This window comes from Callospermophilus lateralis, unplaced genomic scaffold (assembly GCF_048772815.1).
Source record: "Callospermophilus lateralis isolate mCalLat2 unplaced genomic scaffold, mCalLat2.hap1 Scaffold_45, whole genome shotgun sequence".
NCBI classification, from domain to species: domain Eukaryota; kingdom Metazoa; phylum Chordata; class Mammalia; order Rodentia; family Sciuridae; genus Callospermophilus; species Callospermophilus lateralis.
The window spans coordinates 11,648,070-11,670,226 of NW_027514398.1; the positions used below are offsets into that span (position 1 = coordinate 11,648,070).

At 33.6% G+C, this 22,157-nt stretch overlaps 1 pseudogene; it reads right to left on the bottom strand.

Annotated features, from left to right (window-relative positions):
- Positions 1-20,158: 20,158 nt before the first annotated feature.
- Positions 20,159-22,157, bottom strand: part of LOC143388967 (cordon-bleu protein-like 1) — a 50,189-nt pseudogene continuing 48,190 nt past the window's right edge.

The window sequence follows — 22,157 nt, forward strand, 5'->3', positions numbered from 1 at the left end:
AGTTGGCCCTACATCTCAGCTGGTTCTGTATCCTCAACTTCAAGCAACCACAGATTGAGAATATTGGAAAAAATAAGTTGCATATGTACTGAAAATGTGCAGACTCTTTTCCTTGTCATTATTCGCTAAACAGAAAACTATTATTTATACAGCATTTACATTGTACTAGATGTTACAAGTAATCCAGAGATTATGTAGGTTATATTCCAGTACTATGTCATTTTATACAAAAAAAAATAGCATCCATGGATTTGATATTTGTAGGGTTAGGAGAGTCCTCTAACAAATCTCCCAAGGATGCCAAGAGAAGACTGTATAGCTCTTGGAAAATTATATATCCATTAAAAGACCTATAGTGTAGACTAGGAATGAAGCACAGTGATAGAGCACTTGCCTAGCATGCTTAAGGCCTTGGGTTTAATTCCCACCACAAAAAGGAAAAAGAAAATGGAACAAATCATATTTAACCAATAAAAATATAAAAAAACTAGTGTGAATAAGGTGACACATTCAGTAGCTAGAAGTTACCTTTCTCAGCAATATCAGTAGCCTCATGAACCAAAGAGTATTCTGGAAGGAATAAAGAATATTCCTGGTTTCCATAACCTTAACAAAGGGTGCACTTTCTAGTAGCAATAACCAGCCATGAGCTCTTAATTGGCATCATGCTAGAAGGACCAGAGAAATACTTGGTGCCAGGTTGTCCCTGGTAACTATAGTATCAGTAGAAGGAGCAGCATTTTTTCCTTATTTCAATAGATATTTCTTCTAGTTTTGTATTTTTGTTTGTTGGTAGGTTTTGATTGGGGGGAGGGTTGCTTTATTTACATTTGTTTTAGCTTTCCCTGATTATTATTATTTTCTTCTGTCATTAAACTATTTGCTGCAAGGCCATGGTATCTCATGGAATTTCCTCAGTTTAAAGGAAACAAGTTTCTTCTTATCATTTTCTAGAGAAACAAGCAAAGTAACAGGCTAATGGTTAAGGGTTTCACTGGTCTTATCATATACTGCATGACTCAGAAGGAATTAACTAATAAAGACTTGAATGAATTTCACTCAAAGGTCAACCACTTGGGTGTCAGAGGTGCTGACCTGCAAAATATCATTCAGGTTCTGAACCACTTGGAGTTCTTTTCCCCTTCAGGTGTAACACACAGGTCTGGAATCCCAGGGTTGGAGATTGCAAAGGAGGGTCTTCATATTACAATTACTGATTCACTTTCCAATTATTTGATTTCTGTCCCTTTGATTTGAGACCCTTATATAATAGCATCAAAAGAGGAGAAATTCTCTGATGAGGGAACACAAAATATTCCTTTAAATGGGAAGCTAAACCTGTACCTAATGAATTTAAGTGTTTTATGTTCTATGTAAGCAGGTGGGAAAAAAGATTCTTAATATTATTATTTGTTACTGTGTTGCCTCATTCTCCTTAAAGGAAAGGAGAGTTATTGATGCAATAGGAAGAAAATGTCAGTTAGATTCTACCACCACCTGATTCAGGTAAGGCCACTGAGAGTCAGATCCCTAACTGTGCTGGATAAAGAACTCTAGCCCACAGGGATTCAAGCTTAAGGCAAAGCAAGTGTAGTAGAGGAAGGGAGTTACAAAATTCCATTAGACCTCAGCTGGAAAACAAGTCTAGTAATACCAAATACCTTTGACTGTATTTTGTTGCTGTGTTATTTTATTTTTATTTTTGTCATTTTGCAACCTAGGACTGACTAGTACACCTTCTTAAATGGTTGTAGACTCATATTTTTCTGGAAAATGATAACAAAAACAAAATTCAAATTTTTAGTTTATATCTTATTGGAAAAATACAAATTTACATCTATTTTTAATTATATTACTACAAGCAATCCTAGCTCTTAGAGATATACTTTATTTCAAGTAAGTGGGCGAATAAAAATTTTCAAAATAATTTATTTGATTGAAACATTTAACCAAGTAGTGATTTAAACCCTGGAAAGAGGCTCATTTCTGGGATCTTACAGTTTTAGAGACTGTACCTGGGATGTTATAGGTTTTTAAGATGACCTTTTTTTTAATTAAAAGTGTTTTTCAGTTTTACATAAAATCTTTTCTGTGCCAACCATAGAATAGCATTTCAACTTGTTTCTACCATGAAAGTGAGCCCTTTTTAAAAATATTATTCATAATATAGTTTTGAGTCTGGCACTGAACATTACTACTTCAGTACATTGCACTAAGTAGCTTATCATTAGGGAAACATGTCAAAGTTTAAGCATATGTCGTTATTGAAGAGACTATAACTCACTATGGTGTTACTATATTAACATACAAATATATTGAATTGCGAAAAATGACCAATAGCTATAGGATGAAAATAAACATTTTATAAATGTTAGAATTATTTGCCATAGAACAGAAAAACTCTGGACAAAATTTGGATCACACAAAGAAAATAATAAAATGATTTGAGGTTGAAGTCTTCCAAAATAAATTGGTAGTTATGAAAAAATATTATTTCAGTGTTTATAATTTGTTACAGAAAAATGTTCAATCAAGACCCCAAAATGATTAACCACAGACATTTTAAGCATATTCAAACATTTCTGCACAGATTGAACAGGATATATTTGGATGTTACACTAAGCAGTGAACCACTGCTGCTCCTGTGGGAATCACAGAAATTTCTTTGATTACTGCCCTTTCACTGTGTATTAATGAATATGTCATTATAGGTATCTTCATATGAGTCAAATTGTAAATTAACTTCAATGGACCACTTTAAATAACAAAATGGAGTTTTCAGAATGTCATATCTATTTATGTGAATTAATGCACTGTTTGAAATTTAATATACAAATAAGTACCTTAAGGATTACTTCAAATAAAACCATGTATTTGGACTAAATAATTTCCCCATTTTATCTCTTTACATTTATCAATGCATTAATTTATTGGCTGTTAAGATGGCTATTCAGTTTTTTTTTTTCCTAACATAAAAATAAGTAAAGATAATAGATACTTCATAATCTTGCTCTTTTGGGCTTCCTGATACTCACACAAATTATTTAGTCCCTATTTATTTATATCCCAATTGTACCAAAAGCAATGTATGGCAGATTTTGAGAGTTTTTTGAATACATAAAGATGAAAACTTTTATGTTAATAAGTACATTTAAAAGAAATAAAGAAAAAATTAAGAATAGAAGAGTTTGAAGGAGCCAGGAGTGAAGTAGGCATCTTAAAACACACACTTGCTGGTGATGAGCTGCAAATTTGGCTTCAAGCTCTCCAGCAGCCAGATATTCCTTAAATAGCTTGGGGCTGTCTTCACATAGAAGCCAAAAACTAGTCTGAATGACCTTGAGGCTATTCACCTTGCTTAGTAAGTATAAGAAGATTACAAGTAGATAGTCGTTTACACAATAGGTTTGCTACGGAGAAATTGTGGACATAGAAATTTTGCACATGGAATCATGTTATAAATGCACTGATAGAGGAATCATAATTGACTCCTTTAAAAGAAAACTTATAGGGGAGTCCTATAACATACAACCAATCTAAGTTTGAAGTGAAATCTGACTGTAAATCGAAGATCCTGCTCCTGAAGTATTCCCAATCTCTTCCTCCCTAGGGAGGCCAGCTCAAGGGCAAAATTCTTTAGTTTGTGACGTGTTTGTTTAGTTGGTTTGAGGTACTAGAAGTGGGAAAAAAATTACTTGCTTTTCCAATAACAAAGAAACCTCTTTGTCCATTTATCTATCCATTTTTTTTATTGTGCTTATAAAATCTTTTGCAGTCCTCAAGCAACAAAGGAATTCAAGAAGAAAAATTGCACAGTTTGTATTTCTATTTTAACAACGTTACTTCCATGGATTCAATGTTCCCTTTCAGTTTGCTCACATTAGATGGGATAATCAAAGTATACAGAGAGATTATTTGGTGCTCTGCTTTTTAATTTTTCTCTATTTTTAGGCAGTTCATGTTTATAATTATTTGAGAGAGCAAAATATTGCTGGGATGTTTATTTATTTGTCTTTTGTTGAACAATCACATTGTTCCTTAGGTTTCTTTTATAGTTAACATTACATTTGAATTCTCTCTGCATTTATATATTTTTTTCTTTTTAATTATTGCCTTAGGATAAATTCCCAGGAATGGGAGTACTGTGCCAAACAGTATGAACATTAATAGTACTTTGCAAATGTTGCCAAATTGTTTTCTAAAAGGAATGCACCAATTTACACTTTCCTCAAGCAGTATCTGAACATAGCAGTTTTTCCCCAAAGTTGACAGTAATCTTGCTCTATCGTTTGTCCATCCTGTTTCCTCACTAAGTAGATGAACTCAAGGTACATGGGACTTTTAACTTCATCTGGAGTGACTGAAGAATCTTGTTTTCAAGATTTTTGTCTACAGACATTATGACATCCACTCAATGAAATATTATGCAGGAATAAGTAAGGAAAAACATGAACACCATAAAGTCTCATGAAAAACTTTCTGGAATTCAATTCAAAAGAAAAGGGAAACTTCAAGGTTTGGGCTTGTCCATGTGTGCTTTCAGCCCCATGCCATCTGAAAGACAAGTGTGTATACTCAGCCTTGTTGCATGCCAAAGACTTTCTTACAACACAGTCTGTTTCCAAGAGTAATACAAATATATTTTTCCAAGAACACTGTTTGCTGCCCAACCATTTCTAGCTACCTATGAATTTCAGAGGAAATGGACCAGATGAGAGACCTATACCTTTTCTGGGTGGGCATAAAAGGCCAATTTGAGACCTCCCCAGATCAATCTATCTAAAAAGATAGGCTATCTATTGATTTTTTTTCTTGGTATTTTTCTATCTGGTCCTTCTCTTACTAATTGCAAAACATGTGCTTTTTTAGAATGCTTGACTTTGACTGTAATGTTGACACATATTCCTGGTAAATATTACCCTCTTCTAAATCTATTTACAAATGGATTTTGGGATGAGTTTGATTGTATTTAAACCCCTGTTTTGCCACTAAATTGTGATATTTTGCCCATTACTTAAGCTGGCTTTGACTTGGTTTATTCATCTGTAGAATGGGAATAATAATACAAATAGTAGTATGTGTTTTATAGGTCTGTTGTAAGGATTAGGTTGAGGTATGTAGGACCACATAATAAATCATTAAATAAATTTTCTATTTTGTTGTTATTATATTAGAAATCTGACTTTCTGTACTACACATGTTCTAAAAACCCAGTCACACTAACTTGCTGGTGACCTTCATTTCCCCTCCTTGAATTACTATACTCAGGGAAGAGTACACTGTACATTTTGTCACTTTTTAAATTAAGCCTCAATTAAAAAAAAAGCCAAAAATTAAAAAATAAAAAAAATATAATACAGAAAATAAAAATAATAATAACAGCTCTGTATCAAAGTATGTATGGCACATGGTATTGTTTTTATGCATTATCTCACTAGTCCTCATTATAACCTTATGAAGTTGGGATAAGTTTTCTTCAGGTGCAGTGACAGATGGTTAGAGAAACTAAATAATTTGCCAAAGACCAAATACTAAGTGACAGAACATGAACTTGAAAGCAGTCCTGATTGTCAGAATATGTGCAGGACAAGAAAGAAAATGTACCTCAGTGTTATTAATGATTGTCTCTAGATAACAAAATTAGGAGAAATGTTTTAAAAATCTCTACACTTGTCTGTTTAAAGCATATTTCTTTGATAATGAGAAATTATTTAAATCAATTTCAAATAAAGATTATAGCATTTATAATTCACACTCAATAATAGTCTTTGAATCAATTTCACAGGCATTTCTACCATAGCCTCCTAAAAAGGAATATGATATTAGAACCAGAATTCTACTTTTTGTTAGTGAAAATGTAATATGCACAGATTTTTTAAAAAAATTAACTGTAATCCAACATTAATTTTATGTTGACATCAGAAGGGCTCCTTGTGTTGGCCCTTCATGTTGCTGAGGAGACAGCCCCCACCCAATGTGTTTGCATGATGACAGGCAACAGAGTCCAAGTGGTAGCAGAAATCCAACCTCCTGCCTCAGAGGAGGCAGGTTTGTCCCTCACTCTTAATCACTTCTCAGAATTTGCAAGGAAAAGAGAAGAAAGAAAGGCCATGTGTGACAGATTAGATTTATGGTCAACTAACATTTACCCTAGGGCTTGCTAGGTCAAAGATGATTCTAGAATTATTCTTTTCATCCTCCAGGGCCAGTGCAAAATAGGTACTATCCATCCCACCTCAAAGATGAGGACAGTTAAGCCCAGAATAAAACAGTGTCCTGGAAACTGCACAGAGGGAAAGTAGCAGAATAGGGACTGGAACGCTGGAACCCAGAATTCTTTTCTTTAAAAAATCTGCCAATAGGTTTGTCACTCCCAGTTCCCAGAAGTAAAAGTCGGTTAGTAATCTATTACTACAATAATTATATGTAAGAATTATCCATAAATTGAATATATATAACAAAAATAATTAGTAAATAAGAGAGTACAGGTCTATTTGCACATCAGTTCTACATTTTATTTGCTGTTTTTATGTAAAAACTAGTTCTTTGATTACCTCCTTCAGATTAAAATAGTGTTTGCAAGGGCTGGGGTTGTGGCTCAGCAGTAGAGCACTTTCCTAGCACATGGAAGGCCCTGAGTCTGGTCCTCAGCACTACATAAAAATAAATAAAATAAATGTATTGTGTCCAACTACAATGAAAAAATAAATACTTTTTGAAAAGTTAAAAAAATAGTATTTGCTAAACCTATTGTCCCCCCCCATGCTGTGAAAGTTGACAATTCATTTAGTAACTCAGAGAAAATAAATATCATCTACAAACAAATTGTTAAACTCAAAATATAACTATAACTATAATCACATTCCATGGGATATTTGTTAATTATTCTCTCCTCGGAGGTCTTTGGAAAAGTAATGATAACCAGTTCTGTGACCCATCTCTAAAGCTCATCATTTTTGATGCTTCTGTCAATTTATTATTTTATATGTCTGTCAACATGGAGATTAAATGTAGGAGAATGTGGACCTGTATTGCTTTCAGAACTTTATGAGGATAAGGACACTTAGACAATGGAATGTGTTGTAAAGATTTTTTTATTTTCCAACAGGCTGAGTCGTCATTTGCCTGGAATGGTTTAGGACAGTTCCGCTTGGAGGCAGGGCTATGGACTCATTAACCTCCTAGCCCTGCAACTCTGTCAATCTCTATTCTCACCATGCTGTCAATCAGATACAGCTGCCTCTAGTTTCATTCTGGTTGGTTTCAGGGTGGCTGTGTGCTCTTGCAATTTTCTGTGTTGCAGGAGAAAAAAACATCTTCAATATGTGCTTATTTCAGGGCATGAGGCAGTGTGCATGGTTTCTTTACCAAAAGTCTCAACATAAAATGTATCCAGAGACAAATGCACTAGTATATTGAAAAGTGTCCAAATACAGAGGATTCTTATTATTTCTCTTTGCATATAGATGAACACACAGCTTCGGTATTCTCAGGGGGCCTAGAAGTTGACTTCGTCCAAAGGAATGACTGCTATTTTTGCACTTTCCCTCACATTATTTCTCAAGACTTGAGGGAATTTAAATGTGACTTACTTGGCAATGACAAGTTTCTGTCCCTTCAGTGCCTCCCAAATGAGATCATTTACACAAGTCACTTCTCCATAGAGAGACAGTAGCATTTAAATGGAATTCAGATTTGGAGAAAGGGCAGGGTACACCTTCCCCCAAATGGCTACTTAAAAAAATTCATTATTAAATTTACAGTACTCATGCAATGATTCATTTAAATATGTTTTCTGGAAAAGACAAGGGTCTTTTAAAAGAATGTTAGTATTATAAATGAAGGACTAGAGGATCTGCAAAGTTAATGATTTGGATATAGTCTCCTGGCAAGTTGATGGCATTACCACAATTAGAACCCAGATCACTGGTGTCTTAATCCAGAATGCAGCCTGTCCCCTCTATACCATGTGTTAGGCCAGATCATACACATTGCTGAAGGAATCAGATACTAGCAATAAAATATCTTAAATAAATACTACTGAATTTTTATCATGAAATATAATTTTGAAACAAGGAAACATATTTATAAAGTGCTGGTAACTAATATCTGTTATTTCTGATGATCCATATAAGAGTTTTATTATTAATGATTTAGCAAAATTGGCCTGTTCCCTTGTGGAAATCTATTGGAATGGAAACAAGTAATAATAAAGCCAAGCTAAAAATACATAATGAATAAAAATTCAGAGACTATTGGCAGAGTTATTTGCCCTCATAGAAATAACAATGAGGGCCTGAAAGAAAGGTCAAGATTGGTTGGAAGCCTACTACTTTACACAGTGAGCAACTAATGAATGTTTTAAAAATTGATTAATAAACTCATAGTTAGGAATTTCTCATTTTGTAAGCTGCTTTTACAAGTATTATAAAAGAGTTTGTGCTTTTTAATGTATTTGTATGTATTTATGGAAGACTAACTATATTTTAAAGGAAATTTTAACAACTGTGAACAAATTAAATCTAAGTATTCCAAATTCCCTAATGTTTATTTAAAACTTAAAGGAGTTCTACAATAATTATGTTAAGATTGAAGCTAGGACATTGTCATACTATTATTCTATGAATAGTAATTGGCTACCCCTATTTTCTTACAATATTTATAGGAAGTTGGGTCAGTATTTCTAATGAGAATGCAAGAGAAAATTAAAATCTATATCTCATTTAGCAAAATTATTATCTTACAAAAATTATAACCTCCTGTCTCACTCATGCAATCTTTCAACAAACATTTATTGTGTGACTCCAAGGGCAGGCAGAGCCAAAGTGCCCGGATGTGTGTTCTGGTTTTCTGTTTCCTAATTAAGTGGTCTTGGGTCACGTGTTTCTGTTTCCTCATTTGTAACATGGAAGTAATAATGAAACTTATTTTTATTATATATTGAATGATTAACTTCAATAAACCCCTTAGAAGAGCATATGGTAAGGGGAAAAAACCACTCATTGTTATTATCACATATTTGGATAAGAGGTGGAGGATAAATAAGACAGGTCTCTACTCCCCTGGAAAATGAAGGTTATGGGAAAGTAGTCTTTAAATAAATACCTATATAAACAACTTTTAAACTAAAACTATGTTGTTTGCTAAGTTAAGCACAGTATAAATAATACAGCTCAGATCTAACATCACTCTCAATGTTCACATGTAGTTTTCTTCTGCTATTGCAAACAAGGGAAGCTGCACTGCACTTCACTTCTCCACATCCTGGTGAGTCTTGAAATCTTCTATGTTTCTATAACAAATCACACACTTTCAAGTGAATAAAAAGTGAAATTTTCTATCAGGAACATTATGTTGGGCAGACATTCTCTTGGAACAATTCATTCTTCTGTTTCTCTTCTCATTTTCCATGATCACTTAAAGTTTCAAGAAACAATCCTAATTTCATTTTGCTACATTCCTTAAGGCACAAATCTCTGGGATGCTCCAGGGACCTTTGTCTGGATAATGAGTACTTCTGGGAAGAAATGAAAAGACCAACTGCCAGTGTTTGTTGAAGATGGGTTCAGTTGTTCTTCACAATATGCAACAGATGGCATTGATAGACTGATGAGTAGGAAGGAGGAAACCTACATACCATCTACTCAGCCACTGTTATCTCACTCTAAAACAGCACATCAGAAACACACAATTCATTTCTTTTTCTAAACCTTCTTAGTCTTTTAGAACTGAGCTGATTTGGACTATCTGCAAAATACTAAGCAGACATAAGCAAAACTTGTATTGCATTTTGCTTTATTGTGCTCTGAAGATAATACTCCTTTTTTTTAAAACCAAATTGACCGATTTGTGTAAATCTGTTTATTGGTGCCTTTTTTTCCCCAACAGTTTATATGATAATATTATTTGTAATAAAGCATTTTTAACTAAGACATGCATTGTGTTTTAAAGATATAATGTTATTGCATACTTAACAGACCCAATATAAACATAACTTTTATATGCACTGGGAAACCAAACATTTTGTGACTTGCTTTATTACAACATTCACTTTATTGCAGTGGTCTGGACTGAACCTGTTATATTTCTGTGGTTTGCCTGTACTCCTAAATACACTTGGTATTTTGGCCCCAAAATATCAAAGATGTTGGAAGCACAGATTTTTAATTCATATTTAATTAAATGTAGACATTTTATATTCTTCTCTAGATGAGCTGTTCTGCAGACAGCTCATCTAGAGAAGGATATAAAAGAAAGCTGTCAAAGAATCTTCAAGTGTATTTAAGAACATGTTGTTAGCTCTAGTGAGAGGCCACAAAATGGAAGCATTCCATATTGTTTAACATAAATTTAGCCACTATAGAGGTGGTATTGAATATTCAAAAATCCTTTATATCTTCTTAATGTACTATATTTACAATGCTGGTTAAGAAATTCTGAGATGGAAATCTGTTCTTTATTAACTCTGGCCTTGTATGTTGGTCATCTCTTTGCTTTTACCTTCTGTTTTCACACCAAAAATACTATGAATTCTTAACTCTGCTACTCTTTCCTTCTCTTTCTCTTAAAATACCATGGTCATAACCTTAGGGCCAGAATCTCATGTATTCACACTTGGAGTCTGGCAAAAGCTGCTTCTGAATATCTGTTTTTATCCAATTCTAGTGGATAACTTCAATACATCATTATTACCTTTTTGCTCACAAACTTCAGAGGACTAGCGGGTGAATTTTAAATTCTTAACCTGGAACTCTAGACTCTCTCAATCTATTTCGTTTTTTTTTTTAAATTCTTTTTTTATCATTAGTTGTTCAAAAATATATTTCATTTTTAACAGTAGTAGTTAATTATGCATTTGTTTTTATTTAATTTATATCATAATGAATATCCCTGAATCTACAAAGTCGTGTAACAGAATAATAACATATCACCAATAACTTACCTATGTTCTTGTGTATCCTAAATCAATTCCACTTCTTCTCTCTCAGTAGTCACCACTCTCCTTGAAATGGGTTTTTACCATACATCACTTTTTAAAAATATTTAGCATGTTTATGTACATGTAAATAGGCCATTTAACTTCACAAAAGTTTACTGTACTACACTTTGCCCTTTGTGACTTGCTTTAAAAATGTTTTCCTTGACATTGATCACTAAGACTCATCTGTTTTTGCATGTGGATATAGTTGATTAGTTTTCTTGTCATATAGTGTCACATTTAGCAAATATACCACAATATCCAAATATCCATTTACTTGACAATTGACACTTGATTTTTTTTATTTCTCCTTATTATTACTACTATTATTTTGCCATTATCGAAGTGTCTGATGTCTACTGCAAACTTTCATGAACATGACTCGTGGAGAACACACTTGCTGTGGTTTCTCTTGAATATAGGCATTGTGTGAAACTGTTCAGTTTTAAGTTGTGCCAACAATGATCCTGGTAGGAACAATATCAAGTTGTGGAATGGGTAAAAATTTAATAAAAGAACTATTATGAGACAATTAAGCATGTGAGGAATAGCAAGAGCAAGGAAACAAAACTATTCCTAGCTCGAGGAAGAAAAGGGAAGGAGTTTATATAAGGAATCTCAAGTGAGTAGAAGCAGCTATAGGAGAGGATTACTGAACAGAGATCTAGCTATCAGTAGAACAGAGGTAACAACAGCTGAGTGAAAAAAAGGAGCTGATCTCACTAAGAACCCTGACCTGACTCTCTACCTTTCTGGTCTTTCCAGAGTCTCTCACCGGCTGAACCCAGCTGGAAGCCAGGACTCAGGTTACCCACTTTTGGAGGCTATAAAGCTCAGCTTCCAAGAACACAAAACAGGACGAAGAAGGTTCAGACTAGAATCAGAGGGGTAAATGGGTATGTGCAAAATTTATATATTATACAATTCCATCTTATTTTCCAAACTGTTTGTACCAATTTATACTTCCACCAGCAGTGTGCAAGAGATTAGACTGATTCGAATCCACGTCCATATTTGGCATCATTAGACTTGTGAATTCTGACAACAGCTGCAAATGATACCTCCTGTGGTCTTCCTTTGCATACCTTCAATTAAAGGGCAAAGCTATTCTTCATGTTTACTAAACAGACACATTAACAAAGTTCCCAGTCACACATTATAGAACTTAAGTTTATTTTAAAACTTATATGGAAGAGCAAATACCCAAGTTAGTTCTGAAGGAGAAGGAAAAGGAGTGACTTTCTTTTAAGATATAAAGGTTTATTATAAGGCTATAATAATATATTGACCAAAGAACTAGAAAAAGTAGCCCCTCAAACAAACATACACATGTAGGGATTTATTTAAAAATTATAGAGTTAATGGGCCAGGTCACTGAGGAAAGGCACAGATGTCTACATAACAAGCTGAAAAGAATAACTATTCATCTATAAGTAAAAAGGAAAGCATATGGCTATTTCATACCATACAAAAAAAAAAAAAAAAAACCTCTTCAGATGATTTAAGACCTTGAATTTTAGAAACAAAATTTTAGAATGGTGAGAATAAAATATCCATGAATACCCCTTCTGACCTCAAGTAAAGAAGGGTTTCTTAAATATGATACAAAAAATATTAACCATGAAAGACTACACTGATGTGTTCAATTACTTTAATAAGACTTTTTCACTTAAAGAACAGGAAACAATTAACAAGGCCCTAAGCAACTTAGTGAAACCCTGTTTCAAAATAAAAACTAAAAAAGGGCTGGGGATGTGGGTCAATGGTTAAGTGCCTCTGTCTTCAATGTAAGAAATTACAGGGTATTATCAAGAAAATATGAAGATCTTTAAAAAACAAAACAAAACAAAACAAAAAATCTAATGGGTAAATGGACAACTTACCTTTCTTGTATATTGTTATGACCTCATTTCATGAATTATCACCAGCCCATAATTCTTGGAGGACTAGAATTATGTCTTTGTCATCTTTGTTTCCTTATCACCCAGCATTCTGCCTGGTAGAAAGAAAATGTTCAGTGTATGTTTTAGTAAACTTTTTCACTGATATGACCAAAAGACTTGACAAGAAAAATTTTAGAGGAAGAAAAGTTTGTTTTGGAGCTCATGGTTTCACAGATCTCAGTCCATAGATGGCTGACTCCATTGCTCTGGGCCCCATATGAGGCAGAATATCAGGGCAAAAGGGCATGGTAGAGGAAAGCAGTACAGGAAATCAGAGAGAGACTAAACTAAACTCTCAAAATATAACCTCGAAGACACATCTCTAGTGACCAGCTATACCCTGTCTGCCTACATTCACCACCCAGTTAATCCCTCTCAGGGATTAGGTAAAGGCTCTTCATAACCCAATTATTTTTCTTTAAGCTTTCTTGCATTATCTCACACATGTGATTTGGAGGGACACCTCATATCTAAACCATAGCAGTGCATGTTTATCAAATAAACATTTCAACTTAAATACTTCACCTCTTATATTCACATTACTAACTTCTACCCACTCATCCTTGGAAGTCCTGCTTACTCTTTTCCCTTGCACCATAAAAGTGTTTGCAACCCCTCACATTTATCAGCTATTTCTTTGGAAATATAAAATTGTATTACTCCATATTCCTACATCCTTTTCCTGATTCTTAACTCTTTGAGAGCATGGCCATACTATAAACTACCTGGTAAAACTTTATGAGATGCTGAACCAATATTGAGGATTTGGCATAATATGTGGTATAAATTTCCAGCATCCATCATGTTTAAAAATTGCAGAATGATCTGAGAAATATTGGTATCCTAGTCCATTTATAGCAGATAGCACAGGCTGGTCAATTTATAAATAGAAGTTTTTATGGTTCATGGTTCTGGATATTGAGAAGTTCAATAGCATGACACTGGAATTTGGAGAGGGCCTTCATCCTGTGTCATTCCTTTGTGGAAAGCAGAAGTCAAGCAAACATATGAGAAAGAAAGGGGGTCAAACTAGCCCTTTTATTGGAGACTCACTCTTGATAATGGCATTAAGCCATTCATGAGACTGGAGCCCTATGATAGAATCACCAAAGTTCCCACCTTTTAATAGTGTTTCAATGGAAATTATATTTCAACATGAGCATTAGAGGGAACATTCAAATCATAGCAATTGGTCACTACATTATGATCTTTCCTAGGTTAGGCAACTGAGATGAGGTTGAAAAGGTTGGGAATGTACTCTGTAAGATATATTCATTGCACAGAAGGAAAAATAGTTTTGAAGACTAACTGTTCAAGAACACACTCAATATCTGGAACAAAGCAGCAGACTTTGGGGCCATGGTATCAAATGTCTTGAAACCCAGCACCACTCTGAGTGAGTTACTTAGCTACATCAAGTCTCTTGAATCAGATGGATGATAAAACTTAACTAAATGGTCACATACAGAGTAAAGGGTGCATAGGTCGTACTTGAATTTTTTTTTTTTACTTCTTTGCCCAGCTTAAAAATGATGCTATGATAGATAGATCTAGGAGAGTGTGTTTTGAAGATGGAACAATAACACCCTTCAATAAACACTCTTAACTTTGAGATACTTTTGCCAAATTGTTACTTGTTTCACATCATCCATACTGTTTTGAATAACATTCTTAGTTGGTGGAAGAGAAACAAATGGACACAAATTAAATCTGCTACCATTCACTTGAATAGTGTAATTTACACTAAAAAGTGGCTCAATAATTTATTAGATTTATTATGAATAATATCAAACATGAAGAGTTAAAAATCATGTACCCACCACCTAGATTTAGCAACTTTTATAATTATCATGATAATGCTGAGGTTAATGATGACATCAATAGTATTTATGAATATGATTTTGTGAAGGCTTGAAGGTGTATGAAAATCACCAAGGGAATTCACCAAGAGTTTCTTCTCTGAACTCTCAATGAACATTATATTGGATTGCTCTGATGGTGAACTATCAGAGACCACAAAGATTGAGCCACTTTTCTGCATAATGCCACCTCTCAGTTTGACACAGCTGGGCCTGGGCTTGCTCTTTTTTTCTTATGTGACAGTTGATACTTCTTGCTTCCTTTTATTCTTTCCAGATTTTCTATGTCATAGTAGTGTTGCCAGATTTAGCAAAGTAAAATATAGCATGTCTAGTTAAAATTGAATTTCAGATAAATAATTTTTAATATAAATGTATCCCAAGTATTGCACAGGGCATACTTATACTAATGAATAATTCATTGATTATCTGAAATTCAAATTAACTAGTCCTATTGTATTTTATCTGGCAACCTTATGAAATAGACAAGTCAAAAACTTCTGAGGAGGCTGTAGATAACTTTGGGGCTGTCAAGTTTCCAGGTCTGAAGGCAAAATGAAAAAGTAGGATAAAGAGAAAGGAAATATTTCTGTGCCACAAATAAGAGCATTTAGAATTACTTTTAAGAAAATATTTCTGTACCACAAATAAGAATATTTAGGATTACTTTTAACTTGTTGGAAGCTAGACATGAGTGTCTGTGGTATATTTGTGTCGGATTTAGTAAGTACTCTGGGGACTCTGGGGAGACAGGGTGTGTGAACTTGAACAGGTTGAAGGCATTTTTTTAAATTAGGGTTGTGTTTAACAGGGAGTACTGTACCTATTACCACATTAATGCTCTATACCAACAAATGATGAAATCTCAGAGTTGTAGCAAGGGTGTGGGCCTGTGGCTAAGTTGATCTTGGATGGTCTGGCTCCTATCTGGGGGTTTGGCTACTGAATGACCTAGGTTGGCTTCAGTTGTGAGTCCTGCTTCCTGTTGAACTACTCAACTATCCCAGAGATGTCTTTCTCAGTGCTGCAACATTTAATGTATGTTGAAAACAAGCAGAAACACGCAAACCATTGAGTTAGTCTCAGAACCTGTACAGTGTCATTTTCATCTCATTCTATTAGGCATAAAACCAGCTTCTCTATGTGGGAGGAAATCAGCTTTACCTCTTTAAAGAGAGGAAATTCAAAGTCCCAGGGCAAAGTGTGTGGGTTGATGAATAAAAGATAATTCTCTATGACAAGGGGTATGCAGGAATGTAAGTATAAATTGGGGTGTAGTTGCTTGTTTTGTAAATTTGTTTTCACATGGAGTACCTTTTCTTCTCTAAGTAATGTACTGGATTTTAAAAAGAATTTTTCTAGTTTGTGAAGTAGCAATACCAACATTCCTATAAAAATTACGACAATGTTCCACAATTCCTAAAATGCTACCAGAAAAGTCCCTTTGAGTGCATGGTGGCACTTTTTCTTGCATTAAGCAAAATGCATCCAAATCAAGAGTCTATGATAATAAGGATGGAGATTTGTAGAAGAGAGAAAAGGAAGATTGAAGATCCAGAACAAGTAAGTTACTGTTTTGGTGTCCTTTGAAATACAGCACCATTTTCTTCACCATCATTTGCTACGTTTAGTCATTAGAAAGAGCAGACTGGAAATCAGATGTGGGATTCTGAGACTTGCCTGGTTGTGTAGCCTTTTTAAACCTGCAACGTCTTTGGGCAATTTTTTTTGTTCCAAATGTGGATTGAATAAAAATTCTGTATAAACTCTAAAACACCAAATAAATGAGTAACTTTTATACCAAAGATAATCTCGAAGAAACCATTTTAATTATGGATCTTTATTGTGTCCTCTACTTGCAAGTTTCCTTTTATTGAAATTAATAGTAAAAAGATGGGTTTGGTTCTTAGGTCTATTTATTCTAACAATTGTGGGTAGAAAATGAACTGGCATTAGACAATTTTATCAGTTAGGACTCTTAGTTTTCAGATACGATCAACTTTAAGACTTAAGAAAAAGACTGGTGTCATTTTTGGGACTTAGATTGAGGAGCGGAGTGAGGCTTCTCCTGCCAATGCCTGGTGACCCAGGCCTGATCTGGCAGTACAAATTAGGTAAGATGTGAGGGAGGATCACTCCTCAGAACAATTCCTGTTCACTAATAGTATTAAAAACAAGTACATTTTAAAAGGGAATTGCATGTGAAACAATTTCTTGCAACCACCCCCATAACATAGGTATGTTAATTCAAGTTTGCAGAGAAAATAATTTGCCGAAGAATCCTAGGATTTACAAGTGGTAGACCAGAGATTTAAACTCAATATCTTGTCTTCAGCAAGTATTGTGTAGTGCTATAAGAAAAATAACAGGAGGATTGTTAACTGAAATATGAAGACTGTGGGGGCAAAATCTTTCAGAACCTTGTTGGAATAAAAGGCAAGTTGTTAGAATATCAGTGCATGACTCTATGTCAAGAAAATACACAAATGCAAATGTTTGTCCCAAACAAACCTGTGTACATATATTGGATATAAATGCATCTATCTAGGGATTCATATCAAAATATTAACAGCCATTATAATCAGAGAGGGATGTGAGATGATGGGGACAAAAAAAAAAGGGTGTTTCATACTTTATTACATGTTACATATAAACTGTAATTTTAAACTGTTCTAAATAACCTCATTGAGGGAGGAAAGGCAAAACCCAATGTCTAGATGCCAAAAATTAAATATGAAACTCAAAAAAGTTTGATTCTAGACCATTCCTGTTTCTCACTTTTACTGTGACTTGAGGAAATGATAGGTGAAAACTGTTCTCAAACTTCTCAAAGAATAGAGATGGTAACATATTCTAAAATGGTGTGGACAGGAAAACTTTTTAGATCATGTGTGTATTAATGCCTCATATCCTCCCAAGTCCCACGTGACCTTTAAAACATTAAACTGCTTCTAGAATATATAGAACCTACAGTTGAAACAAACACTTGTTTTCACAGTTTATAAAATAAAATACAATTGTTACCTCCTATAAATTTCATCTTTCTTTGTTGGTTCCTAAAGTAACCACTAGCAAATACATGTGTGCATATTTTACTTTTTTCTATCTACACAGCCACAATATATGCCATTTAGCATATTTTATGCTTTATATAAATGGTATCATAAAACATACCTTTTCTGAGTTACTTTTAACTGTCTTTGCTAACCCATGACTCTAGCTTGTTGGCTCTGTTACACAAAAGCCTCTCATGGGAGAGTCCCCATGTTGAACACTCATTAAGGTCACCTTCTGTTGTATACAGGCTGCCATGAATGTTTTTGCAGATGTGTCCTTACACACACTCACAAGCAATTTTCTGAGGTGACAAGAGAACTTAGTTTTCTAGATACAGTAAGACTGATTATTGTGCCAGTGTCTCTCTCCACCAACAGTAAGAGTTCCCACTGCTTTATGTACATAACACTTGATATTTTGAAACTTGCATTTTTTGCTAATTTGATGTAGTAATTTGTGTTTAGTTACTATTTCCCCAACATCAATGAAGAATATTTTTTTTTCTATTGGTTTATCAGCCTTTTAGATTTTCTTTGCATTTTTGTTTTATAAAATAACCCTTTATTTTGAAAATATCTTTTGGCGTTTTGACTTTGTAGTACTTAGTGTACATACAATTTCACATTTTAATGGACTTAAATTTATCGTATTTTTAAAATATCTTTATATTTATGTGGTGCTGAGAATTGAATCCAGTGCCTCACGGATGTCAGGTGAGCGCACTACCATATAAGCCACATCCTTTGCCCCTGGTGTCTTTCTTTAATGGTTATGCCTTTTCATTTTATCTCAACATTTTTCTTCATATGCTCAGGTCTGAAAGTAGTGAATATGTTCTTTTTAAGTTTTAAAATATGACTTTTAAATGATAAATCTTTAACTCAAACATATGATTTTTTGAATTAGGGATCCAATTTTTTTCCCCAAGCAAATACCCAATTAGACAAACACAATTTTTCAAAAATTAACTCATTTTATCTACTGATTTACTTATGAGGGTCTCATTCCAAGTCTGATTCAGGGAAAAGAACAGCAAAATTTGGCCCTTCAGATGTCCTTGCCATGTATCAGGAGTGATGCTAAACATTTTATATGTTCAGTTCCTGGTTTTGCAGTAAGAATGTCAGGGCTTAAATGTGTACTCAGGAGCCCCAATGAATGGTAGACCATATAGTAATTGTTTGTTTATTGGCCAACAGAGATGTGTTTCATCAGGTGAGGCACACATATATGCTGATTGGCACAAATTACATTTTTAACAAAAGGCACCCCCAATATATAACTTGCTTTCATTAAATAGGAAAAAAAAATCAGTACCTTTTAAAGAGTCACATATCCCAACAGCTTTTGTGAACACCAACATAATGTCAGCTTGTTTGAACAAAGCTTTTAGAATGAGCAATTCTTTAAGCAGGGAAAAGACACCAAAACGCTCTAGTTCCCAGGCTCTGTTTTGCTTTACCATTTTAGAATTCATGTAAATATATATTATTATTTAGAATATTAGCATCTGAAGTAAATAATGACCTATTTTAATTAAAACCAGGATGTTTGGAACTTCCAAATAGTCTGAAGTTTTCCAATATGGACATAAACTAGCTCCTATTCCTCTTTCTATATTAAATGTGTCACAATATAACATTTTCACAGGAAGATGTTTAAGGCTCTGGCACATAAAATATGTAATTTGTGTGATAAATTATATACAGAAAATATTTAAAATTCTGTGCAACTTGAGCTCTAAACATTCAAAAACCAAAAGTGTTCCATGTTATAAAATTTTAAAATATATTTCCTCTAAATTTGACACTGATTTGTAATTACATAAAATACACATGTCTTGCATAATGTGATTCCTCAAATGAAAATAATTGAACAGAATATATTTGATACCACTAGTTTTCTAGATCATCCTTTCTGAACAAAATAGTCTTTCATATAACTTATAAATGTTTCCAGTTAAACTAACACTGATGCAACAAATATCAGATCTGTTTTCCTACTCATGTGTCATACAAATATGTCTATAAATCTTAATTTATATTTGTCTCAGTAAACAAAAGCAATAAAGAATGTGTTAGTAACAGATACCAATAAAGGGTGCTTATTTCTCATTTGAAAAAAAAATGAAAGTCATTTACACCTTGTTTGAAAGTTCTAAAGCAGCATATTTAGCTCTTAAGAAAAAAAAAACACCAAAACAATAATTATAAATTATAAATTCTAATAATTCTTCTTTTGACATGAAAAGCCAAAGCACAAATTCTTACAATTTAATAGGTATTATATTAGTGTACATCTGAATATATATTTGCCACCGTTCTCTGTTGGTAGGAAGCTGGTCTGTGACGTGGAAGCAGTGAAGTTCACTGTGGCGGGGCCACACTTAATGGCCCTCCTGGGCATCAGAGGACATGGAATGGCTGAGTACCGGCCTCCCATTCACAGATATCGTATTTGGTGGAACAGTAACCTAAGAGGAAGAAACATACTTTGCATCCATCAATTTAAAATGGGACAGCTCTCAAATTTTCAACAATTAGCATATTATAACTTCTTTTTAATTGTAAGTGTTAATATTCAGCATTTATTATTTCAATAAATTACAAATAATCAAGGATAAATGTTCACTTCACCATGAAATGAAAAACCAGAGAGTTGTTATTTCTACAAAAAACAAGTTAAATAATCCATTAACACATCTTCAGCTTTATAAAATTACCAAATCAACATAAAGGACAAGAGCACAAACAGACTGTGGGCCAAGCTGTTAAAGAGCATTTTTAGCTAGATTAATTCTGGCTCCCCAAGAGTGCTTTGGAAAATGCAACCAAGTAAAGTAAATTTAACAAAGGAATGATTTTACAATTTTTATATATATTTTATATCTTGATGTTTCATTCTCAGTGACCTCTTATTCTTATTTATTTAAAACAACAATAAATGGTTTTAAAAAGCACTTTTCATCTATAGGGCTAAGAAAGGTCAAATCTATGACTCTTGTGCATAACAATTGTGGAGACTTTGGGATTTCTTTTTAGTAAATAAACTCCTAAGTTTTGAAATTCTTTTGAAAGTCCATTTGCTAACCGTTAGTGAATAAAAACACTAAAGAATTTTCTAAATATCTCAAAATTACAATTTAAAAGAATGTAAGGAAAAATAATGTGGATCCTGAATTGTGGAACTTGACTATTTTGAACATAAAATGAAAATGTTTTTTTTAATTGGTTGTTCAAAACATTACAAAGCTCTTGACATATCATATTTCATGCATTAGATTCAAGTGGGTTATGAACCGATGTGATTCTGCAATCTGTATTTGGGATAAAAATGGGAGTTCATAACCCACTTAAAAATGTCTTTAAAAACCAGTTTATCTAGACTATAATTTGGCTAATTTGGCTTCATAATCAAATGCTATCATTATCTCATAAGAGCTGAAGTCAACAATGCTTGCAGATTTGACCAAAAAAGTAAGCTGGTGAAAAGGAAAAGGAAATTTGTAAATTTAGTTTGTATTTGGTTCCCTTGTATTTCATTTCTTCCTGTACTAAACTAAGATTTAATAACTTTCAGTAATGAAATTTCTTGTAAATCCAAGATGAAGCAGAGTGGTTGATACTACCTGCCTGGGGGGAAAAAAGAAGAAGAAATGCTGCTGCTAGAAGAGGGAACTCATCTGCACCATCTTCAGTGTTCATATGGGATTCCTCTCCAAGTACAGACAATAGACAGGTAATGACATTTTACTGTGTAACTTTGTCCACAAAGTCTCCATGTGTAGAATTAGTTTTTGTAATTCATGCCAAAATTAGAGTACTCATAGTTCTTTGTGAGAAAAAAAATTGTTTAATATACTTAAAAAGACATACTAATGGAGCTAAATGCTTATAAGTAAAACATGCTCACTGCAGCACCATGTATAAATCCAAGTTAATGGTTATCAAATAATTAGCAAATAGGTTCTGTTATATTCATAGAGGTTAATACTACGTAGGCTTAAAAAAACAATAGGATAGATCTATATGTAATAAGATGGGAAGCTTCAAAAATGTCTTCTTATGAAAGATTCCATTTTGGTAAGCTAAATGTGTTTATATATTATAAAAGTGGTCTGGAAGGTTAGCAATCTATCAAGAGTGGTTACTGTGAAAGAAAAGAGCCATTTGCTTTGATATTTAAAATTTTGTTTAATAAACTTTTAAATATGAGAGAACATCCTTAAAGAACTATTCTATAAATTCTAGGAGGCAAAGATCTTATCTATTTGGTTACCATATTATATTAATTTTTCAAGTGCCTGGCACAGTGTAGGAC